This window comes from Pelobates fuscus, chromosome 13 (assembly GCF_036172605.1).
Source record: "Pelobates fuscus isolate aPelFus1 chromosome 13, aPelFus1.pri, whole genome shotgun sequence".
Lineage (NCBI taxonomy): Eukaryota > Metazoa > Chordata > Amphibia > Anura > Pelobatidae > Pelobates > Pelobates fuscus.
This window is the reverse complement of record NC_086329.1, coordinates 53754196-53780894: the sequence shown is the minus strand read 5'-3', so window position 1 is coordinate 53780894 and position 26699 is coordinate 53754196. Positions and strand designations below refer to the sequence as shown.

The 26699-nt window shown below is 43.5% G+C and overlaps 1 pseudogene; it reads left to right on the top strand.

Moving 5' to 3' along the window:
* The first annotated feature begins 1458 nt into the window (after window positions 1-1458).
* LOC134582584 (cholesterol 24-hydroxylase-like) overlaps window positions 1459-26699 on the top strand; it is a 40454-nt pseudogene continuing 15213 nt past the window's right edge.

Sequence of the window (26699 nt, the reverse complement as noted above, 5' to 3'; positions counted from 1 at the left end):
AGTACAGAAGAGTTACTGCCATCTTCACTTAAATTTTTAAATAATTGCTAAATTATTAGACCTTTGCTGTTTTCTCTTACAGGCAATGAATGAGCATATTAGTTATCTGTCATAGTGGAGGACAAGTGCCCTGCCCTGTATTTTCCACTGTTGTCTAAAGACTATCACACAAACATTTGCAGTCATTCTCATAGCAACCCTGTTTATTTAGGCCTGGCCCCCTATTTTCTATCTGAGACCCTCTTTGATCATGGAACTTTGGGGTCTCCTTATCTGGGTTTCCCTCCTGCTGTTTTTTTTTTTTTATTTTAAATTTTTTATTTTTGCAGTGCATATTAGGATAACATACTTGCATGTGGTACCCCAACGGCATTCCACTTGCGTATTTCAAGACATAGGTAACAAAGGGTTACGTAGGAACAATGCACAATTTTATATTTTTAACTACCAGAGGATCAAGCTTTGGAGCATGCTAGGTAGGTATGTATAGAAATCACGAGTGTATAGATAGTGAGCATGTTAGTCTAATTAGTCAAACCAAGAATAACTGGCTATGCTAAAAAGTGATATGAAACATTGTGGAGGTAGCGTCAGCACCACTTAAGGTGTAAAATATATGAATGATGGTCGCTTAGTACAGGCTGAGTCTCAGGTTGTATTATACGATGTACGGGCTTTAAGTGTTGTGGGTAACGGTTTTCCTGTAGGTTGTGGGTAGAAATGGGAGATGTCCGCTTTTAACAAATGCTTAAGCTTAACGCAAAAAATGGTAAGTACGGACATCTAGGTGTCGCAGAGCATGCTGGCAGTGTACGTCAATTGGGAAAATAAAAATAACTAAGTAGGCTCTTCTCAGGTTACGAGAACATTATACTTCCAAGTAGAGTACAAATCGCATGGCAACTGTATTGGCAAAGCATGTGTGTAGTAGAGGCTTATTGCTTAAAATTAGGAACGCATTATGAAACACGGAAAACAATTACAGCATTCAAGACATCCAGCTATGCATATTGGTGTACAAATATTAAGAAAAAGTAGGTAAAGCAAGAAGGGAAAAAAGAACAGAAAACGTGAGGTATCAAACATTACTGGTTCAGTCCACCCTGCTCAGCCGATGCTGGCTCTGGAAGCTTGACAGGTGGGCCGGGGATAGTAGCAGTCCTTATTTATTTTTTATTTATTTATTATTGCTATTTATAAAGCACACACAGATTCCGCAGCGCTGTACAATTAGTTGAGAAACGTACAATATACACATACAAATACAAGGGGTAAGAGAGCCCTGCCCGTAAGCTGATATCTAGCCATTGGAGCTCTTTTATACAAAGTGCTTGGCTAGATGGCCCGTGAGCTTACAATCTAAAGGAAACCATGGGGATTTGAGACAAGAGGTAGCAGGGGAAGGTCCTTAGTACAGTCCTTAGTGTGTACTGGAGTTGCCGCTACCCTGCCGTGGACATGGTGGCCGCCAAGCTTGGGTCGTATGCCGGAATTCCAACCCAGCTGTGGGGATGCGTGGCGTCCAGTTGTCGGGTCTCCTCTCCTGCCCCGGAGCCTTGTGAGAGCGTGGCGTCGGCGGGTGGTTGGCCTAATCCAATAGGCCACAAGTTGTGCTGCTCGCTGGTAGGTCACCCCCCTGTCCAACAGTGTTGTGCAGAGGTTCAGGCACAGCTGGTCTAGGGCTTCCAGAGGATGGGGTGTGGTATGGCTGACCTCTTTCTTTTTCTGTGGTCCCCGCTGGACGGCCATTTTGGCTGGGCCTCAAGTGTCTCGTGGGATTGCGAGTTGTGTGGTCGGTACAGCCCGCTCACAGTTTTAGGGTGCTTGGTACAGTCGCTTGATTGTGCCGGGATATCCCTCACTAGCCAGGGGGGGTGAACGGGGTCTTGGGGATTGCAGCGTTTTCTGCTGAGCCGCTGGCGGGGAGGTCGTCCGCCTCTCCCGCGCCTGCACCCGTTGGTAGGCGGCAACCCCATCTCTGCGTCAGGTCACCTCTCCGGGTCCGGCGATCCGCCTAACTGAGCCTCGGGGGTCTCACCGCTATTCTGCTGTGTCGGAGCTCTGGTTTGGTGCGACCAGTCTGTTCGGCGGTCAGGCCCCGCCCCTCCCTCCTGCTCTTGAGCCTGGCTGTGATCTCCTTACTGCTCTATTGTGGATACATCCAGTACATTCATATGAAGTATGACCACATCCCGGGACCACCCAGAGACAGGTGAGTGGTGGGGGACACAGTATTGCTTGGTATTGCACCGTACTTCCAGGCCTGTATTTTTCATTATTTGACACAGACCACTACCTATAGAGCTATGGATGACCTTGTAGGATACTACAAGGTCTACTGTTGCTCGTTTTAATGCTGTAGGTGTTAATAAACCAATCATAACTACTAACCTTTGCACTACAGATATTTGTGTCGAAGTTAAAGTTTGACTGAGAATCATAGGAAATAGAGTCTAAAATGTCTGTAGGCATTTAGCAAAAAAAACCAAAAAACATCCCTACGTCAGGCAGCAGACACTTGAATCTGCTGTTCTGCATTATGCAGACACGGTTTGTCCCAGTTTTCTGTCTTTTTTTGCTTAGGAAAGCAAAAGCACTTAACGTACAATGCAATAAGTCTCTAAATAAGTGATACCTAAATTCAGCTCTTTTTATTATGCTTGGATTGCAGGTTTTTGGTACTTGCTGTATTTGTCCATAACACTGCCTTTAACCCCAGAACATCTTAAGTAACTACATATACAGATTTATTCACTAAAGTGAGAATTCAACGCGAATTCCACAAATTCAGCTACGCTTCAAGTTCAGCTGCTTTGGCCTTCCCTTTGAATGATCATTTTAGTGAATAACCCTCATCAGTCTTATGTGTATTGATGTGCAGAATTTAGGTATACCTATACTTAAAAAAAAAAAAAAGCTGTGTTTGTTAGCAACTGAGTTAAGGAAGAAAAGGACAGGGTATCTCCTACATTATATCCATGTAGCTGCACTTGGTATACGCTTGTAATATTAATATGGGGTCATTTTCATAGAAATACAGAATTAGGTTCTGATAATAACGACTTCACTTATGTAGTTTTTGTAATACGATACAAGTACAGACCTTCTTCTGACTACATATTTCATAAAGTTTTGCAAGTTAAATACAGGATGTAGCTGGCAAAGGTGTTGTAGTTATAAACATTTGGAAGTGCTGTGATTGACTGTCCTTCTTTAAAATATACATCATTAAAGGAACACTATAGGATTAGGAACATAAACATGTATTCCTGATCCTATAGTGTTAAAAACACTCTCTAGCCCCCCAGACCCTTGTTCCACCCCTAAATATAGTACAATTTTACTTTAATTCCTGTCTGCTGCTGCTGGCTCTGCCCCTTATCTGCCCCCTTAGCTGACATCATCATGCTATGAGTCAATAGGAAAGCACTGGATTGGCTGAGGTGGGAAGCTAGCGGAGCCAAACACCACCCTGGCCAATCAACATCTCCTCATAGAGATGCATTAAATCAATGCATCTCTATGAGGAAATCTCTGTGTTTCCATGCAGAGGGTGGGGACACTGAATGTCAGTGCTGCACACTGTGGAGCACTGCCCTAGGAAGCACCTCTATAAGCCATATGAGGAGTGGCCACTGAAGGTATGCCTAGGCTTTAATGTAAACATTTAGTTCTTGAACTCTGTCTTTTTCATCTGTCCCGGTGTTTTGGTGAGCTTTGGCAATCCAAAATGTTGGCTGCATTGGTGTGTGTATGTGACAGAAAGCTTTAACGGAAATAAAATCTGTTGAAAATGTCCGAAAGGCAATTGTCATATTTACTAAATCCAAATACGATCGGTATGCAGATGCATTTGGTACCCAGAATAAAATCAGTGCTTTCACATTCTAGCCCTATAAAAAGTATATGATTCAGAGGATTCCATAAGCACAAGATTCACAAAGCAAAACAGAATTCGGAACCAAATGCATCTGGCAGGATACACATTCACAAATTCTCCTTCACTAGATTTTTGAAGTGAGTGATAATTTGAATTACTATTTGCTTGGTGGCATTGCTAACAGCCAGTGGGCAATTTGAGGGCTATCTATATGGTTGCTGGCTAGTGCTTGCTAGCCAGCCCCCATATCAAAAAATAAATAAATATAAATCCTATGGGGGTCAATATCAACTAAATATTTAAAGGGACACTATAGTCACCAGAACAACTACAGCTTATTGCATTTGTTCTGGTGAGTAGAATCATTACCTTCAGGCTCTTTGCTCTACACACTGTCTTTTCAGATAAAATGTAGTTTTTACATTACAGCCTAGTGATTACTCCACTAGCCACTCCTTAGATGGCTGCTGAAGCTGCTTCTTTGGGCAGTGCTGCACAATAAGCAGCACTGTCATTCAATGTCTCCACCCTCTGCATGCAGACACTGAACTTTCCTCATAGAGATGCATTTATTCAATTCATCTCAATGAGGCCAGGGCTGTGTTTGACTTGTGCTGGCTCTGCCCCTGATCTGCCACCTTGACAGTCTCAGCCAATCCAATGGGGAAGCATTGTGATTGGCTCAGACCATCACTTTTGGTGATGTCAGCAGACAGGGGCAGGTCTGGGGCACAGGGGCAGACTTGAAAACACGTACGATTTTACTATATTTAGGGAGGCAAGCGGGGGCTAGATTGTGTTTTGAACACTGTAAGGTCAGGAATACATGTTTGTATGTATTAGCTGAGCAGCACAATGTAAACTAACATTTTTTGAACAACTAGGCTATGAGGAAACAGCCCAGACCAAATTCATCACCCTATTGTACCAACACATTATGTATGAGGCAGGGGAATGGGGGACTCTCAGGGACACTGACTAGTGGGAGGCTGACCTGGGGGAGGTTCTACAGGGAACTTCAGCTGATGACATCCGAAGGAGGAGGAGAGTCCCCAGCGCCGGGGGAGCCCAGCGCTGGAGAAAGGCAAGCGTTTAACCCCTTCCTCCCCCTAGAGCACGGCGGGAGGGGGACCATGAGGGCGAGGGGGGGGGGGGGAGGAAGGGGGGGACCTATTAACACTATAGTGCCAGGAAAACAAGTTTATTTTCCTGGCACTATAGTGGTCCTTTAACCCCTTAAGGACCAAACTTCTGGAATAAAAGGGAATCATGACATGTCACACATGTCATGTGTCCTTAAGGGGTTAAGATAAAAAGATTTACACACAAAAAGACTTTTGATGGTAAATATAATTAATTTTTTACAGGTATTAGTTTATTGACTATTATTAGGGTGAGGGGAGGGAGGTAGATTTTGTTTAATTTAACGAAGGGTGACTAGGAGCATTGGAATCCCTAAGCCACCGAGAGGAGAGGATTATGGAAATAATTGGAGTGATTGGCTATGACATGTCCACCACAATTCAATCATTATTTAGACCCATTATTTTACAGATTCCATCCCCAATGGTTGCCCAGTCACTAGTTTTAAATATTTACTACATATGCCCCACATGCAAAGGGAGGTGTTTTTACACCTACAGGCTTATTCTTTTTTTTATTTTTTATTTATTTACTTTTTTAATATGGCAACTGTCTAGCAAGCACTGGACATAATTAACCCCTAAAGAGCCAAGATTTTTTTACTATTTGTCTGCTGGCTGCTAGTGCTGAAAACATCTAGGCCCTCATTTGAAGCATATAGCCATTCTGTCCAGCTGAAATCCAGACCCTAATTCAGACTCACTTGAAGTATTGTATGCAAAATTCAGACATGATTAAATACCATGAACACATGAAAAATGTTTGGATTTTGCAGTCCAAACGACCCATATGCAGCTGGATGATTTTGCCCGGTTTGGTGTGAGGACTTTACTGAATACCCTGATTGTTACCTAGAAGATATTTTTTCCATCTCAATAGTTTGACCTAAGTTATCTACTTTAATGTAGGTTTTCTTAATGCTTATTTCACTGCACTGTGCATGCTGTATTTATTTTCTCCCAAGGAATTCATTCTTTATTTCAGCTTCCTATTTGGACACATGCTTTCCATACTGAGAGTAACAGAAAACAACAATTTGGTCGATGATCTCTTTCTTGAGTGGTAAGATCACAATTTAATGGGGGTGCATCCCTTTTCTGGAAATTACACTATTTATTAAAACATTAAAAAAATCGCCCTTTTTTCCAAATGATAAAACATTTACTTTTTAATGTATATTAAATTGGACACTATAAGCACCAAAACAACTTTAGTTTAAAGAAGCGGTTTTGGTGTATAGATCATGCCCCTACAGTTTCACTACTAAATTATCTGCCATTTAGGAGTTAAATCACTTTTTATGCAACGCTAGTCACACCTCCCTGCATGTGACTTACACAGCCTTCCTAAACACTTCTTCTAAAGAGTCATCTAATGATTACACTTCCTTTATAGCTAATTCAGTTTAATGTTGCATTTCCTATCGTCTACATTTGCAGAGCGTGACATAAAAACTTTTAAAGCAAGATAACATCTGACTGAAAACAAAACCTTTGTTTACATATAGGCTGTGTCAGTCACAGTCACGGGAGGTGTGGCTAGGGCTGCATAAACAAAAAAAAAGTGATCTAACTACTCAATGGCAGTGAATTGCACAGTGAGACTGCTGGGCAGGGCCGGATTAAGAGCACACTGGGCCTGGTGCTGACAATTATGATGGGCCTAATTACGGAATCTTATCGACCAAAAACACTAAAACAGTCCTACCTCCCAAGCGTCATGTATCTGATGGAGATGGTGCTGGAGGGAAACTCATAGGATTCAGCTATAAGAAAACACATACTCTATGCTAATCTCTCTCTAATTTATGCTTTCATCTTTCAAGTAAATCCATACCCCCTAACAGCAGTGTCCAGTGAAGCAGGAAGTCAATGGGCGGGGTAAAAGGGTATGCCACTGGTGCAAATCACGTAACCAGAACTGCCAAAAGGGAAGAACATGACGAAAAAGGGGGCATGTCTGTCCAAAGAATTTGAAGGACAGCCTGGCATGAACGCATGTCAGGCTGCCCGCCAATAATGCAGGCTGTCCAACTAAGGGCATACTATGCAGGCAGCACCCTGAGCTTGACATAAATGTGTCTAATGATGCGCTCACTCCATGCTTTCTAAGGACTGTCCCCTAGCACTCGCTGGTCCACTTGTCTCCTTACCTTCTTACAAGCAGGCAGAAGTTCCTGGTATATAGTCTGGGACAGAGTAAAGGTGTATGTAGTGAGTGTAGAAGAAAGAGGACATGCCACAGTGTTAGAGAGACCAACAGCATTACCTAAACTAATTTGATTGTCAGCCAGTCCACACAAGTTTTGTTCCCATACATTCCTCTAAAGCTTCCAAACTTAAAGGGACACTATAGTCACCAGAACAACTACCACTTATTGTATTTGTTCTGGTGAGTAGAATCATTCCGTTCAGGCCTTTTGCAGTAAACACTGTCTTTTCAGAGAAAATAACTCCACTGGCCACTCCATAGATGGCTGCTAGAGGTGCTTCCTGGGGCAGTACTGCCTAGTGTGCAGCACTGCCATTCAGTGTCTCCACCCTCTGCATGCAGACACTGAACTTTACTCATAGAGATGCATTGATTCAATGTATCTTTATCAGGAGATGCTGATTGGCCAGGGCTATGTTGGACTTGTGCTGGCTCTGCCCCTGATCTGCCTAGTTGACAGTACCAGCTAATCCTATGGGGAAGTATTGTAATTTGCTCAGACCACCACTTCTGATGATGTCAGCAGACAGTCAGTTCAGAGGCAGATCCAGCAGCATATTTTACTATATTTAGGGAGTCAAGAAGGGGCCAGGGTGGTTGTTTTAACATAATAGGGTCAGAAACACATGATTGTGTTCCTGACCCTATAGTGCTCCTTTAAGCAAGAGTATGTGAAGAGTAGTTAGGGTTGCCACCTTTTTTGAAAATAAATACCAGCCTTAATCATTTGTATAATCACAAGGAGTGACATAAGAGAAAATTCTGTAAAATCACCAACAAACTACTCCCAGTTTGATTCTGCTGTATAGATGGATTGCTCCCAGTGTCTCAATGTCCCCATGTGTCCCCTAGTGTTTCAGTGTCACCATGTCTCCCTGCTGCCTTTCCCCCCCATCCCTCACTTACCTGAGCTGTAGAGCTGCTGTGTAGCTGCTCCCCCAAGGATCAGTGAGTAGTTGAGAGAGGCAGGGAGGGATATGCTGTAACTTCCTATCCCTGCCTCTCTCCACACCTACTGGCCAGTGCTGGTATTGCAGAGTAATCTCCATTTATTCTGAGAAAAATACCTGCATTTGTATTGCCGGTATTACTGCAATACCGGCACGGCCAGGCAGCCTCAAATACCGGCTGTGCCAGTAAAATACCAGTGAGGTGGCAAACCTAAGAGTAATTTTTTTAAATGGGCCTATTCCATGGGCCTGGGCCTGGAGCTGCAGCTCCATCAGCCCCTATGTTAATCCGGCCCTGCTGCTGGGGCATGATCTATACACAAAAACTACTTAATTTAGCTAAAGTGTCCCTTTAAAGTTTGAGAAGGATTAATGTCAGAGCTAGATTACATAGGGTATTTAGTCTTAATAAGATAACCGCTTCAGAAGGGTTAAAATTGTAGTAAAAAGGCTGTTTAGAATTGAGTTTATTAAATTTAGAAATGGGGTGAATGAGGGGGGTGTGGCCAACCACGAGACTGAAAAGACAAGTTTCTGTGGAGCTCCGCTTCACCCAGAGAATTAGACCCAAAACCCATTGAAAAAAACAATCGAAGCGGACCACCCACAATCTCACCCCAAGAGCTATATCATGGGGTGCAAACACCGCAAACCTCAGGGGCCAGGCACCTCCAACACCGAAGATATAAGGCTGGCATTTGAGTGGCCTACACCGCCGGCGCCCCTCAAAATGGCGCCCGCGGAGACCCGCCACGTTGAGACCTCGGAGGAATCCCTGGAGGAAGAGGAAAAATAACTTACTTCCTCGAGACAAGGCGACTCGGACGGGGCAGATGACTCTGAGTATGACTCAGCTCCAGCAACCAGAGGAGATATAAAGCAAATGCTCCTGGAGATGCGCCAAACATGGAAGTCGGGTCTCCAGGAAATCCAACGAGACATGGGGGACATGCGGACAAAGCTCAAAGAAGTGGAGGGGAGAGACACGGTGAGGGAATCCCGGCTGCAAACCACCGAAACCAATGTCAGCACTCTCACACTGCAGGTTCAGAAACTGACCCGCACGGTAGCATCCCTGGAGACCCGACATAGACGCCGAAACATACGCCTGCAGGGTATACCCGAAGAGGTGAAGGGGGAACAGCTGCTATCCTACTCCCGCCGGCTACTGACAGCTGTAGGGAAGCAGACCCCGGTATGGTACTCATTGTCTTCAGAGTGAGGAAGGCGGTGACGGCTCTGGAAGCAGCCCCGAGAGCCGCCATACTAGTAACCAGGGACACTGCTGTCAGAACAGCCATTATGGCCCACTCCAGAGAGCTGGAGGGCACGGAACTTGACGGAGCCGCCATCTCATTCTTCAACGACATTCCCTTCACCGCACTGCTGGAAAGAAGAAAACTGGCTCCAGTAGCCAAACTATTAAGAGATAAATCGATGAGGTACCGCTGGGGAGCAGAAGGAGCATTGATTGTGACAATGGGAGGAAATACCGCCATACTCACCTCAGCAGATGATCCTGAGACGTTACTCTAGAGCCTAGAAAAAGAAGACACACCGTCCAAAGTGAGCACGAGTAGCCACACCGGAGAGGAGAAGCGGAGCACTGGGGAAGGCAAACCGCGGACCGGGACCAAGATACACAGACTGGGAGTCCGCAAACTGTGAACGCTAATCAACCACACTCTAACACAACTCAGAGGCGCAAGACAACTAAGATACAAGTAAAATTCCCAGCACTGCAGCAATACCCCAGTCCGAAGCCCCTCCCCACCCCCCACACACACATACTCACTAGCTTACCACAAGGCCACACAGGGAGACATACACGTCCAGGACACAGCCTGAGGGAAAGTGAATACCGACAACAGACACCCACTGATCTAACGCCTTACTCTAGCTGACACAGGATGCACAGAAATAGAGCCTACATATATGCCAGTTAGGCTATTTGCAATATATCTGATCCCATGTTACTTGAAATATGTCTTATCCACTGCTGTTCATTTGTTAACTTGAAAAACCGATACTCTGATGTGAATATCTGCTACTCTGCATGAAATTCAATAAAAATACAAATTAAAAAAAAAAAGAAATGGGGTGAATGAGGTGTTTAGTGCTTTAGATTATTTAAAAAAGAGGATTAAGGTAAAGCATTTACTTTTAGGTTAAGGCTTTGAGTGCAGGAATATGAAGGGTTATTTGCAAAGTACTCACCCTCCTACTACATCTTCTGTAGACCAGTCACGTTGATGATATTAGTTATGAGTTATAGGAGCTGTTATGCAGTATATATCAATCAGGGCTCCCCCTGCTCCTCCTGTAAGGCACTTCATGTGTGTGAGGCTGTCAGTAGGTATAAGGGAAGTAATCACTTCCTGTCCAGCCTCACTAGTGATGTCGCGAACACGAAATTTTCGGTTTGCGAACGGCGGGCGGGAACTTCCGCAAATGTTCGCGAACGGGCGAACCGCGCAAACCGCCTTAGACTTCAATGGGCAGGCGGATTTTAAAACACACAGGGACTCTTTCTGGCCACAATAGTGATGGAAAAGTTGTTTCAAGGGGACTAACACCTGGACTGTGGCATGCCGGAGGGGGATCCATGGCAAAACTCCCATGGAAAATTACATAGTTGATGCAGAGTCTAGTTTTAATCCATAAAGGGCAGAAATCACCTAACATTCCTAAATTGTTTGGAATAACGTGCTTTAAAACATCAGGTATGATGTTGTATCGATCAGGTAGTGTAAGGGTTACGCCCGCTTCACAGTGACAGACCAAACTCCCTGTTTAACGCACCCCAAACAACCGCAAACAGTCCATTTACACAACCGCAAACTCCCCATTTGCACATGTTTTAGTGCAAACTAGTCTAACTACTAATATAGCTGAAACATGCTACTTTTATTCATGCCAGACAACCATGCAGGCCAGACTAACAAACATGCCAGGGCCTTACCTCTATATACCGTGTAAACATGGCTCCCTCTACATACAGAATAACATGGCTCCCTCTATATACAGAGTAACATGGCTCCCCTCTATATACAGTGTAAACATGGCTCCTCTCTATATACTGTGTAACATGGCTCCCCTCTATATACAGTGTAAACACGGCTCCTCTCTATATACAGAGTAACATGGTTCCCTCTATATACAGTGTAAACATGGCTCCTCTCTATATACAGAGTAACATGGCTCCCCTCTATATGCAGTCTAAACACGGCTCCTCTCTATATACAGAGTAACATGGCTCCCTCTATATACCGTGTAAACATGGCTCTTCTCTATATACAGTGTAAACATGGCTCCCTCTATATACAGAGTAACATGGCTCCCTCTATATACAGTGTAACATGGCTCCCCTCTATATACAGAGTAACATGGCTCCCCTCTATATACAGTGTAAACATGGCTCCTCTCTATATACAGAGTAACATGGCTCCCCTCTATATACAGTCTAAACACGGCTCCTCTCTATATACAGAGTAACATGGCTTCCCTCTATATACCGTGTAAACATGGCTCCCTCTATATACAGAATAACATGGCTCCCTCTATATACAGAGTAACATGGCTCCCCTCTATATACAGTGTAAACATGGCTCCTCTCTATATACAGAGTAACATGGCTCCCCTCTATATACAGTCTAAACACGGCTCCTCTCTATATACAGAGTAACATGGCTCCCTCTATATACCGTGTAAACATGGCTCCTCTCTTTATACAGTGTAAACATGGCTCCCTCTATATACAGAGTAACATGGCTCCCTCTATATACAGTGTAACATGGCTCCCCTCTATATACAGAGTAACATGGCTCCCCTCTATATACAGTGTAAACATGGCTCCTCTCTATATACAGAGTAACATGGCTCCCCTCTATATACAGTCTAAACACGGCTCGTCTCTATATACAGAGTAACATGGCTCCCTCTATATACAGTGTAAACATGGCTCCTCTCTATATACCGTGTAACATGGCTCCCCTCTATATACAGTGTAAACAAGGCTCCTCTCTATATACAGAGTAACATGGTTCCCTCTATATACAGTGTAAACATGGCTCCTCTCTATATACAGAGTAACATGGCTTTCCTCTATATACTGTGTAAACATGGCTCCCTCTATATACAGAATAACATGGCTCCCTCTATATACAGAGTAACATGGCTCCCTCTATATACCGTGTAAACATGGCTCCCCTCTATATACAGTGTAAACATGGCTCCCTCAATATACAGAGTAACATGGCTCCCTCTATATACAGTGTAACATGGCTCCCCTCTATATACAGAGTAACGTGGCTTCCTCTATATACAGTGTAAACATGGCTCCTCTCTACATACAGAGTAACATGGCTCCCCTCTATACAGGGGCGTACCTGGAGCATTTGGCACCCGGGGCAGATCCTTTATTTGGCACCCCCCTCCCCAACTTTGAAATGAAAAAAACAGCTGCAATTTTTTTTAAATGTATGTTTATGCAGTGTGTGTATAGTGTGTACAGTGTGTGTATATTGTGTGTATAGTGTGTGTGTATAGTGTGTGTATAGTGTGTGCAGTGTGTGTATAGAGTGTGCAGTGTGTATAGTGTGTGTGCAGTGTGTATAGTGTGTGTATATTGTGTGCAGTGTGTATGCAGTGTGTGTAGTGTGTGTGTGTATAGTGTCTGCATAGTGTATGCAGTGTGTGCATAGTGTGTACAGTGTGTGTATAGTGTGTACAGTGTGTGTATATTGTGTGCATAGTGTGTGTATAGTGTGTGCAGTGTGTATAGTGTGTATGCAGTGTGTGTATAGTGTGTATGCAGTGTGTGTATAGTGTGTATGCAGTGTGTGTATATGGTGTATGCAGTGTGTGTATAGTGTGTGCAGTGTGTGTATAGTTAGTGCAGTGTGTGTATAGTGTATGCAGTGTGTGCAGTGTGTATGCAGTGTGTGTAGAGTGTGTATAGTGTATGCAGTGTGTGTGCAGTGTGTGCATAGTGTGTGCAGTGTGTGTATAGAGTGTGCAGTGTGTGCATAGTGTGTGCAGTGTGTGCATAATGTGTGCAGTGTGTGCATAGTGTGTGCAGTGTGTATAGTGTTTGCAGTGTGTATGCAGTGTGTGTAGTCATAGGCGTGCGCAGCCTATTGCATTAGGGTGTGCACCCTAAAGCACAAGCACACGCGGCGTGTATATATATATATGTATGTATGTATATATATATATACACATATATACACACACACACACACACACAAAGCTGTGTGTGTGCTGTGTGAGGGTGCTGTTAGTGTGATGTGTGTGTGAGGGTGCTGGTAGTGTACTATGTGGGTGAGGGTGTTTGTGTGTGCGTGCTTGTGAGGGTGTTGTTAATGTACTGTGTGTCAGGGTGCTGTTTTTGTGTGTGTGTGTGTGTGCACTTGTGAGGGTGCTGTAAATGTACTGTGTGTGAGGGTGCTGTTTGTGTGTGAGGGTACTGGTAGTGTGCTGTGTGTGTGTGTGTGTGTTTGTTAGGGTCCTGTTTGTGTTTGTGAGGGTACTGTTAGTGTGCTGTTTGTGTAATGTGTGTGAGGGTGCTGTGTGTTTGTGAGGGTGCTGTGTGTGTGTGGGTGCTGTATGTGTGTTGGTGCTGTGTATGTGTGTTGGTGCTGTGTATGTGTGTGGGTGATGTGTATGTCTGTGGGTGCTGTATGTGTGTATGTGCTGTGTATGTCTGTGGGTGCTGTATGTGTGTGTGTGTGCTGTATGTGTGTGGGTGCTGTATGTGTGTAGGTGCTGTGTATGTGTGTGGGTGCTGTATGTGTGTGGGTGCTGTATGTGTGTGGGTGCTGTATGTGTGTGGGTGCTGTGTATGTGTGTTGGTGTTGTGTATGTGTATAGGTGCTGTGTATGTGTGTGGGTGCTGTATGTGTGTTGGTGCTGTGTATGTCTGTGGGTGCTGTGTATGTCTGTGGGTGCTGTATGTGTGTTGGTGCTGTGTATGTGTGTTGGTGCTGTGTATGTGTGTGGGCGATGTGTATGTGTGTGGGTGATGTGTATGTCTGTGGGTGCTGTATGTGTGTGGGTGCTGTGTATGTCTGTGGGTGCTGTATGTGTGTGTGTGCTGCATGTGTGTGCTGTATGTGTGTAGGGGCTGTGTATGTGTGTGGGTGCTGTGTATGTGTGTGGGTGCTGTATGTGTGTGGGTGATGTATGTGTGTGGGTGCTGTATGTGTGTGGGTGCTGTATGTGTGTGGGTGCTGTATGTGTGTGGGTGCTGTATGTGTGTTGGTGCTGTGTATGTCTGTGGGTGCTGTGTATGTCTGTGGGTGCTGTATGTGTGTAGGTGCTGTATGTGTGTGGGTGCTGTATGTGTGTGGGTGCTGTATGTGTGTGGGTGCTGTGTATGTATGTGGGTGCTGTGTATGTATGTGTGTGTGTGTGTGCTGTGTGTGTGTGTGTGTGTGTGTGCTGTGTATGTGTGTGTGCTGTGTATGTGTGTGTGTGCTGTGTATGTGTGTGGGTGATTGTGGGGGTGGAGGTGGGGGTACATTACTTAATATCCCTCCCTTCTTACTTTATGTTGGGAGGGGGGATCCTTCCTTTCTGCCTTCCCTGGTGGTCCAGTGGAGGTGGGGCAGATCAGGTGGGGCAGACCCTTCTTACCTTATGCCTGGGAGGGGGGGATCCTTGTTCTGCCATCCTTCCCTGGTGGTCCAGTGGAGAGTGAACTCTAGCCCCGCAGGGCTAGAGTTCACTCACGCGAGATCTGAGTGTTGCCGCAGCAACGCTCAGATCTCGCGAGAGGAACCCGGCGGAGCTGCTGGCAATAGCTCCGCGGTCCTCTCCTGCCTCCCTCATTGCCTGTGAGCCGGTGAGGGGAGGCTGAGAGCAGAGCCGGCGCTCGGATAGCGCCGGCTCTGCATGAGCCGGCAGGGGGGATCCTGAGATCTCCCCTGCCGGTCTCAATACATAGGCGTGCCGCGGGGATTAGGGTGTGCACAGGCACACCCGGCACACCCCGTGCACACGCCTATGTGTGTAGTGTGTTTATAGTGTGTGCATAGTGTATGCAGTGTGTGCATAGTGTGTACAGTGTGTGTATAGTGTGTACAGTGTGTGTGTATATTGTGTGTATAGTGTGTGTGTATAGTGTGTGCAGTGTGTGTATAGTGTGTATGCAGTGTGTGTATAGTGTGTGCAGTGTGTGTATAGTGTGTGCAGTGTGTATAGTGTGTGCAGTGTGTATGCAGTGTGTGTAGTGTGTGCATAGTGTATGCAGTGTGTGCATAGTGTGCACAGTGTGTGTATAGTGTGTACAGTGTGTGTGTATATTGTGTGTTTAGTGTGTGTAGTGTGTGTATAGTGTGTGCAGTGTGTGTATAGTGTGTGTGAAGTGTGTATAGTGTGTATAGTGTGTATGCAGTGTGTGTATAGGGTGTATGCAGTGTGTGTATAGGGTGTATGCAGTGTGTGTATAGTTAGTGCAGTGTGTGTATAGTGTATGCAGTGTGTGCAGTGTGTATGCAGTGTGTGTAGAGTGTGCATAGTGTATGCAGTGTGTGCATAGTGTGTACAGTGTGTGTATAGTGTGTACAGTGTGTGTGTATATTGTGTGTATAGTGTGTGTGTATAGTGTGTGCAGTGTGTGTATAGTGTGTATGCAGTGTGTGTATAGTGTGTGCAGTGTGTGTATAGTTAGTGCAGTGTGTGTATAGTGTATGCAGTGTGTGCAGTGTGTATGCAGTGTGTGTCGAGTGTGTATAGTGTATGCAGTGTGCGCAGTTTGTGTATAGAGTGTGAAGTGTGTGTATAGAGTGTGCAGTGTGTGCATACTGTGTGCAGTGTGTGTATAGTGTGTGCAGTGTGTGTATAGTGTGTGCAGAGTGTATAGTGTGTAGTGTGTATGCAGTGTGTGTAGTGTGTGTATATTGTGTGCAGTGTGTATGCACTGTGTGTAGTGTGTGTATAGTGTGTGCATAGTGTATGCAGTGTGTGCATAGTGTGCACAGTGTGTGTATAGTGTGTACAGTGTGTGTGTATATTGTGTGTATAGTGTGTGTATATTGTATGTAGTGTGTGTATAGTGTGTGCAGTGTGTGTATAGTGTGTATGCAGTGTGTGTCCCCAAGCCCCTAGTCACACAACCAAATAAAAAAGCCCCTACCTACCCCCCTCACCTTAAAAAATAGTGAGGGGGGAATAAAATTACTACCCTGTAAAGTAAAATTCAACTTACTATTCAACGTCTTCTTTTTTCTAAAATCTTCATTTTTCAGCCACCAAAAAGGGCCAAATAAAAAGCCATCATACCCGTCGAACTTAAAAATAAAATAAAAAACCCGAGCGCAAAAAAAAATGAATCCATCTTCACCCATGGAGGGCTCCGTGTCAGTGTTTATCAGGGATCCTTAGGATAGGTGTCAATCCATATCTGCCAAGTGACCCTATGTAGGGGGAACAGTCCCTATTCTGCTCTGTGTCAGTGTCTGGAGGGAGTATCTGCAGTAACACAGGGTGTCTGGAGGGAGTATCTGCAGTAACACAGGGTGTCTGGAGGGAGTATCTGCAGTAACACAGGGTGTCTGGAGGGAGTATCTGCAGTAATACAGAGTGTCTGGGGGCAGTATCTGCAGTAACACAGGGTGTCTGGAGGGAGTATCTGCAGTAATACAGAGTGTCTGGGGGGAGTATCTGCTTGTAACATTTATATGCACAAAAAAAAAAAAGAAATGGTTGCAGCTTCCGAATTAATCTAAAATGGATGCTGTCCAGTAGGTGGGAGGGTCTGCTAGGGAGGGTGTGCTGCTGATTGGCTGTAATGTGTCTGCTGACTGTGAGGTACAGGGTCAAAGTTTACTCAATGATGACGAATAGGGGGCAGACCGAACACCGCATGTGTTCGCCCGCGGTGGCGGACGCGAACATGCTATGTTCGCCAGGAATTATTCGCCAGCGAACAGTTCGGTACATCACTAAGCCTCACACACAGACACTGGAGGAGCTGGGTCAGCACTGAGTTTTACACCCTCTAAAACTGTTCCTGCAGGTCTGTTATTAGGGCTGACTGGATTAGAGAGGACATTGGCCAAAGACACTGATATTTATTTCCCTTTAATTTAAAAAAAAAAAGCACATTATAGGCACTGAATACAGGGCCCCCTAGTGGTTAGGCACCTACTCTACTAGTTTGAAGTTCGTCTCTGCTGATGGAAGAGACCTATATTGTGCTGCTGTAAACATATAACAGTGCCTTTACAGTCATCTGCTGGACCAATTTGCCTGTTTTAGCAGATCACTGTAGAGACCATGTTCTATGATTATTGCAGCGCAATATAAGTGGGTGACCTTGGTGGGTGAGTGGGGCAACAAATATTTAGGGACAGTCATTAGGAGAGTCATCTGTTTTTTTAGGCACTTTCACTGTAGTCCCAGCATTAATATGGAATTCAATATGAGTAGTTTTAGTCTTGGCAAATAGATGATATTGTGATAAATTTATTCTAACTTGAGCAAGGGATAATGCATGGGGCAGTATAAGGCAAAACATGCTATGCTTGTTTTTTCCCTTTTTGATCTAAATCGTACTATTTGTTTTATACTTCTATACATATTTACAATACATCTGTACCAAAATCAATCAGAAATGTATTTTTAAAACTGTCTTCCACTCTGAACTCTCTGCCATAGTTTCAAAGGTTTTTTTGTTTAGTTTAGAGAAGTCTGAGAGGTAGCCTGTTTGTTTGTATCGAGTGTCTGATACATTTGTAATTCTTCATCTTTAATTCCAGCTATAGTGTTCTCTCTCTGGGCTCTGTGCCAAATCTAATGGTTGTTACAATTTACAAACATTCAAGCATCTATTTTACTGCTCATCTATCTTTTTAATACACAGCTCTTTTAGCATGCGATTATAACACAAGAGGTTTGTTTTTGCTCACTTTATTTCACTTTATTGGGTTATTTAATTAAGTGAGAATTTAAGGTCGAAATAACCAAACTGGAAACATTCTCTAAGTCAGTCATGCTGCCCTTTAGGGTACTCTGGCCTTAAACTTGAAATTCACATTGAATTCACATTTTAGTATATGTGTTTTGGGAATTATTAACTGATGCGGGACAGGATATTCAATGGACTAGGTACTTTCAATTTAAATGATTATTTATTGGAGTTGTACATTTCTAAAGATTTGTTTATAACTACTTTACTCCTCTCTAAGTAGTGTGTACTTGAATAAATTTTTAGGTGCCTTGAAGTAGTCGTTTTGTGATCACAAACATAGAAACATAAAATGTGACGGCAGATAAGAACCATTCAGCCCATCTAGTCTGCCCAATAATGAAGGGACTTCAGAATAGAAGTAATCATAGACAGTCATCTTCCAGTTGGCTGGAGATGGGAGCTCTTTACTTGAGACACCTAAATAGAAGAGCTCACATAGTAAAGGGCAAATCCGAGTTAGTAATCTAGAATTGTTCGGAAATCAAATATCTAGGCAGCAAAGTTCATATATGGGTAGGATAAGCAAAGGGTCAAAGTTCAAGTTAGCAATAGATCCACAGAATATAACAAGCAGCAAATTCCCAACTGCAGGCAGAGGACCAAGTCATGGGTCAAAAACTAACCACAGGACAGATATAATACTTAGTGCTAGAACATTATGCTAAAGCACAGAAAGTCTGAGCAACTTACTTAGGCCATTTAATGTTTTTAAATAGGGTGCATGTGTAGGGTACACCTCCCACTGGTATATCAGTTCTTCCTCAAACTTCCAGTGTGAGCTGGGACTGGGAATTTCATAGGACAGCAGCAAATGCACCTCTCAAGGTGCAGGATCGGCCCATGATCCCCTCTAGTGACCAGAACCTGGTCTGGCACCTTGTCCCTCCCAGAGAAGTGTGCCACCCATGAATGAGAGAGGAGATGCCACGATGAGGACCTGGCTCCTTGATATAAAACGATGTGTCTTCACTAAACAATGGTGACACACTGAAATTACATAGGACCCACAATTGAGTTTAGACCAAGGGATGCAACTAATTAGGTACCAATATCCTTGAGATACCTACTATGTCTTGAGTGCATTTTTATATTTTTCAGGGCAAAACTGTATGGTCCCGTCATGCGTATTAACATATTACACCATTTGAAGATCCTACTTACGAGTCCAGAGGGTGTGAAGGTATGGTAGCAAATGGTGATCTGGTTAACCACTATCATATGTAAAATACAATAAAAAGCGCATATGCATACACTAATATAAAATACCTTCTTTAAATGTAGCAATATTATTCTATAACCAACATGTGAATGCACACTCTCACTCAGCTTATTTTAATAGAAAAATCATTCTTTAAATACTGTACCATTTGCATTATTATTTCTAACTGTAATTATGGGCAAATTATGTTTTGCATGAGGTCCTTATGTCCCCGGAACACAGCAAGGATGCAGCCTACAATCGGGCTGCTACTTTGTTTGGTGTACGGTAAATAAACATATTTGGTATTCGGAGTGATCTTAGAAAAAGTTAATCTGTAATGTTACTTGCCTTTCTTATACAAAGTCCCATTTTGGAGGGGTTATATTTTTACCTTGTCCCATTGGTTATGGTTCCAGAAGTGCCCAGGTGCCCCACTATTATTAGTAGTTAAATGGTTTTAGAATAGTTGGGTCTCTTACCTGGGGTCTTCACTTCATCGGCTAGGGAGACAGAAGCTCCTAAGAAGGAGCTTCTGTTCGCTGTCCTGAGCTAGGCCCCGCAGTACAGAGTTAGTTAAAATTCTGAGAGTGTCAGCTGATTGCTCTTAGCCATAGAGATAAATCCTGCACTGCAAAGCTTAGCTCAGACAGAGAGCATCCGGCAGACTGTTGGAAGTTATGAAGACAGGCAGTGGTACCAAGCAGAGCCCAGGCAAGAAATCACAGCATTCTAAAAGAGCTCGATTCAGAGCACTCTTGAAACCATAACCACTACAATAAACTGTAGTGTTTATTGTGCTTTAAAGCGACATTCCCAGATAGCAAGGATAACTTGCCACAAATGAGTGGAAGACTTAAATTGTAAGTCTTTTTAACTTGCTGCATATTTTCACTTGGAAGTTATTTACTAGCACAGCACTTGCAGCACAAGTTCTAGTTGACACTTTTTAAATTTGCAGCAAATTTGCCTGGCAAGTCTCTAGCAAGAGCAAAGTTGTAGTGGCAACTGGTAAGTCTACAGCAAGAGCCCTGCAAGTTTTTATAGGGTCTATTCACTAAAAGGTGAACAGGCGAGGAGAATTGCAAAATCTAGCCAAATATATAGCTGAACTAGAAAAAATCTCCCATTCAAATATTTCTAGTTCAGCTATTTCGAATTCGACTTTTCCATTTCCCTGACAATTCACCTCAATTCACTTTTTAGTGAATAGCAACCCTGTCATTAAAAATTTTGTATTTTAATATAGTCTAGGCTTGTAAAATTAGATGACTTAATTTGATTAAAATTGTAGATTTTTTTTCTCTAATAAAACGGAATAAAAGGTATATTATAACTTTTACTCCCCATGGGTATGGGAGGGCACTTAGTATCATCAGAGAATTCTAAGAACCATTTTTCCTTTTCTTCCAAGTAAATCCAGGGAGTTTAACATCCAATTACAGAGTCTGATAGACTGTTTTCAAAAAGTCCAAATTTCATTTATCTCTAACTCTCTTCCAGGGTTTTGAAATTATGATGTCATTCCAAGCTGTTTCCTTCCATTTGGAAAATTATCTTTTTAAAAAACGCTCAGAAGTTCAGCATGTATATACAACAAACAAAATAATAGTCTAGGTGAGCTTTCGTCCCTATTAAACCAACTATACTACCATGGTCATCTGCAGCGTAGGACAAGAGGGACCAGGTGCCTTTCAAGTTTCTTGTGGCAGTATAACAGTATAAAAACCCATTGTTCTATGTCTAACTGGTGGACTATCTCTCCCATGGGAAACATGGCCTACAGAAAGCTCTTTAGTTTCTCTTGTGTGTTTCAGACTAATGGGAAATGGTTTGGTGACCGACCAGGACAATGATCACTGGAGAAAGCAAAGATCAACGATTGACCCTGCATTCAGCAGAAAGTGATTAGAGGACTACACATTGGCCAAAACACTTGCGGGAGATATGTGAAACTGCAGCATGATGCGTAATGGTATAATCTATGTGTATTTATTGACTAATCAGTGAATTGCATAGAATTGAATGCAGAACATTTTCCAACTCTGCTATACCACCAATATGGGTAGTTATCTTAAGTTTGAAAATTTAACTTCCAATTAAAAGAGATTCACTACGTGGTAACAAAAAGTTAGGTACTAGAAAAAAAAAAACCTGATCATTTGAGAAGGCATTTGTCAGAAAAATGTTAGAAAGTATACTCAAAACCATTTTTTTTTAAACAAAATGTTTTTACTTAATTTTAACAAATATACTTTCTTTGTGCACTGCTTATTTTTGATTCTTAAAAAAAACATTCTTTATATCTGTCACATAAACTAACTACATACTGAAGACCATCTTCTTGGCTAAATTCACATTTACTATATTGCAATTTGTTTTAGTTTTTTTCTCAAGTCTCTGCAAAATAAGGTAATAATCCTCTTTGGGGGCAGATATATGGTAGCAGTGGCAGCTGTGGGCATCTCGGGATATTTGAACTAAAGTTAGGTGTCAATTTTTTCTCTACAACTGTGTGATGATTGAATTTGCATGTGGCTTATGTACCTTCACTAATAAACATACAGTTTACTAAAACAGTTGATGTAAGTGTCAGATGAACATTTGTCAAAAAAATAATAATTCATGTTTTCTTCTGTCATTGCAACATTTCTTCAATGATAATAATCTTTCTGATCAAGGTACTTAAATGGATTAATGGATTAAGTTTCACAAGGGGACAGATTATATGCCAAGTTCACTTTGGTTGTGGCTTCATTCTTTGTTTATGTATGTTTTGAAATTGTTGGCGCACACATGGTGCACTCTAGGTATTTAGAGGGACCTAAGCAAACATATTTATGAGTATCAGCCTGAAGAGTTCTCAATATAGAGATTAAAACACAGTGTTACCGTATGACACTGCCATTGTGTCAGGATCGGGACAGGGATCCAACACGCAGAGTACAAAGAGTGGAAAGGTACGTATACCGGGCCTTAGAATGGCCGGACTAACGTACCGAGAGTAAAGAATAGTCAGAGACAAGCCGAGGTCGAGGGAACGAGAAGACAGATAAGCGAGAGACAAGCCGGGTCAAGGGATAACAGAGAAGCAGGGTAGTACAACGAGCCGAGTCAAAACCAATAGAGCAAACTAGAATACCAGAGCACTGAGTGACTAGACAAGCTAGAACCACGACAGGGCAATGAGCTGAAGTAAGGAGTAAGCTTAAATACCCTGGCTCTGGATGGAAATCACGCCTCTGACAAGTACCGATTGGATATCGGACACTTGAGTGACAGATTGTTCGTGCTAGCGTCATGACGTCACGTATTGAGCGTCCTGCTAGAAAAGGACGTGGATTCCTCGCGGCCGGTGTTTAAGTGACTGGATGAACCGCGAGGAACGGAGGAAACAGCTCGCCTGGACGGATACACCACCAAGTCTCTACCTCCCTTAGAGGTAGAGGCCTCAGGTACCCTGACAGTACCCCCCCTCTCAGATACGCCCACCGGGCGGAATGAACCGGGGCGAGATGGGAAGCGGAGGTGAAATGCTCTGCGAAGGCGAGAAGCATGGACGTCCTCCTGAGGTACCCAACTCCTCTCCTCAGGACCATATCCCCTCCAGTTGACCAGATATTGCAATTTTCCCCTTGAAATTCTGGAGTCAATGATGGAGCTGACCTCGTACTCCTCCCGACCCTCCACCTGAACAGGACGAGGCGAGGGGACCTTAGAGGAGAATTTGTTGCAAATGAGGGGTTTCAACAAGGAGACATGAAAAGAGTTAGGAATGCGTAAGGCAGGTGGCAGAGCAAGGCGATATGCAACCGGATTGATACGAGTGAGAACCCTGTAAGGGCCTATGTAGCGAGGAGCAAATTTCATGGACGGAACTTTTAGGCGAATATTCTTAGTACTCAACCATACCCTATCCCCAGGAACAAAAACAGGAGCCGCTCTTCTATGTTTGTCAGCGTGTTTCTTGAACAGCGAGGAACTATGTAATAGAATTTGTCGAGTCTGATCCCATAATTTCTTCAGGTTGGCGACATGATCATCAACCGACGGTATCCCCTGAGAAGAGGAAACCGAAGGAAAAATCGAAGGATGAAAGCCATAGTTCATGAAGAAAGGGCTAGAGCGAGTTGAATCGCAAACAAGGTTATTGTGTGCGAACTCCGCCCAAGGAATCAGACCGACCCAATCGTCCTGGTGTTCGGAAACAAAGCAACGCAGATACTGTTCGATCTTTTGATTAGTACGTTCAGCAGCTCCGTTAGACTGAGGGTGATAGGCAGAGGAAAAGTTCAATTTGATGCCCATTTGAGAACAAAAGGATCTCCAGAAACGTGAGACAAATTGAGAACCTCTATCAGAAACAATCTCTGAAGGAATCCCATGTAGGCGAAAAACTTCTCTCGCAAAAATCTCCGCCAATTCAGGAGAAGTCGGAAGTTTAGGTAATGGCACGAAATGGGCCATCTTAGTAAATCTATCCACCACCGTGAGAATAACAGTCTGTCTTTTGGAAGCAGGCAAATCAACGATAAAGTCTATGGACAAACAGGACCAAGGTTTCTCAGGAATGTCCAAGGGGTGTAACAGGCCACATGGGGATGCATGAGGTAGTTTAGTCTTGGCACAAGTCTCACAAGCTGCGACGAACTCCTCAATATCCCTTCGAAGTGAAGGCCACCAGAAATCCTTGGATATCAGAGAGTATGTCTTGCGAATACCAGGATGACCAGCTATTTTACTTTCATGAAAACATTGTAAGAGCTCCAGTTGAAGTTCAGGAGGAACAAAGTTTCTTCCCTCAGGAGTGTTTCCGGGAGCTAGATGTTGTGACTTCAAGATCTGGTCAAGTAGCGGAGAATGAATTTTGAGACTGGTATTAGCAATAATATTGCATTTGGGTACAATGGAAGACAAAAGTGGTTCAACTGAAGCAGAGGGTTCATATTGGCGAGATAGCGCATCGGCTTTAGAATTCTTTGACCCAGGTCTGTAAGTCAGAACGTAATTGAAATGGGTAAGAAACAACGACCAACGAGCCTGCCTGGAGGACAGACGCTTGGCCTCTCCGATATAGGACAAGTTTTTGTGGTCTGTCAGGATGGTAACAGGATGTAATGTACCTTCCAATAAATGTCTCCATTCTTTCAAAGCCTTGATAACCGCTAGTAATTCTCTGTCACCAATGTCATACCTGCTTTCAGTACCGGTCAATTTTTTAGAGAAAAATCCACATGGATGTAATGGTTTATCAACACCCAACCTTTGAGATAGAACAGCACCTAAACCAGTCTCTGATGCGTCTACCTCGAGCAAAAAAGGCAGAGAAGTGTCAGGGTGAACTAAAATTGGAGCGGAAGCGAAAAGCTCCTTGAGAGTCTTGAACGCAAGGAGAGCTTCAGTAGTCCAATTCTTAGTGTCAGCCCCCTGTTTGGTCATGTTAGTGATAGGTGCAATAATGGAAGAATAGCCCTTAATAAAGCGCCTATAATAATTGGAAAAACCAATAAATCTCTGTATGGCTTTAAGACCTGTGGGTAAAGGCCACTCTAGAATGGATTGGAGCTTATCCGGATCCATCTTAAATCCCTCCCCAGAGATCACATAGCCGAGAAAGGTTACCTGGGTTTGATCAAAGCTACATTTCTCCAACTTGCAGTACAAGCCATGCTGGAGAAGCTTGTGCAAAACCCTCCTGACTTGCTTGTGATGAATCTCAATGTCACTAGAATGAATGAGTATATCATCTAGGTATACAATGACGCACTCTTGCTGAAATTCCCTAAGAACCTCATTTATCAGATCTTGGAATACCGCTGGCGCATTGCATAACCCAAAAGGCATAACAGTATATTCATAGTGACCATATCGAGTATTGAATGCCGTCATCCACTCATGTCCCTGCTGGATTCTCACCAAGTTATATGCCCCTCTGAGGTCTAACTTGGTGAAAATTGTAGAGCCCTTCAAACGATCGAAGAGTTCGGTGATCAAGGGAATCGGGTAGGCATTTTTAATGGTTATCTTATTCAAGCCTCGATAATCAATACAAGGTCTCAAAGAACCATCTTTCTTTTTAACAAAAAAAAATCCAGCCCCGGCAGGGGAGGAGGACCTCCTGATGAATCCCTTGTCTAAATTCTCGTGAATATATTCCTCTAGGACTGAGTTCTCCTTTATAGATAATGGGTATACATGACCTCTGGGAGGCATGGTACCAGGGAGTAGGTTAATTTTGCAATCAAAGGACCTGTGTGGGGGTAAGGTATCGGCTTTCTTTTTGTCAAATACTGCCTTTAAATCTAGATACTGAGACGGAATTTGTGTCTCTGTAGGATTGTCAGAGGTATTCGATGTATTAGTTAATCCAAGAGGTAAGACCTTCCGCAAGCATTTTTCTTGACAATTCTCTCCCCACGAAACTATCTCCCCTGATTCCCAATTAATAATAGGGTTGTGTCTCCTCAGCCAGGAGTACCCCAGGACTATGGGAATAGACGGAGAAGAAATGAGCATTAAGGATATATCCTCTTTATGCAGGATGCCAACAGTCAAGTTAATCGGTATGGTCTCATGGAAAATAACAGGCTCAAGTAACGGTCTACCATCGATGGCCTCGACAGCCAGAGGTGTCTCTTTTAACTGGGATGGAATAGCATGCTTGGCAGCAAAACCCTGATCTATAAAGCTCTCAGCAGCTCCAGAATCGATTAGTGCCATAGTCTTAACTACTCCCTTCTCCCACTTTAAAGAAACGGGTAACACAAGCCTGAGCTCCTTGTAGTTGTGAATAGAGGACAAAGTAGAAACACCCAAGGCCTGTCCTCTAGAGGAACTTAGGTGCGAGCGTTTCCCGAACGATTGGGACAATTTAGGCGTAAATGACCCCTGACTCCACAATACATACATAAGCCCTCCCTTCTCCTGTACTGTCTCTCCCTTTCAGTGAGATGAGTACTGCCTATCTGCATAGGTTCAGGAATACGTAAGTCTTCGAACTCAGAGATTTGAAAGGTAGGCGCTAGTTTAAAGGAGGGTCTACGGGTCCTATCTCGAGTGTTCTGCCTCTCTCTTAAGCGTTCATCAATACGAGATATAAAAGAAATTAAATCCTCCAAATTTTCAGGGAGTTCTCTAGTAGCGACCTCGTCAAGAATTACATCTGATAACCCATTCAGAAACACATCTATATAAGCCTGTTCGTTCCACTTAATTTCTGCCGCCAAGGATCTGAACTCTAGTGCATAATCCACAAGTGTTCGATTGTCCTGTTTAAGGCGCAACATTAATCTAGCTGCATTGACCTTTCTGCCAGGAGGGTCAAAAGTTCTTCTAAACGCAGCT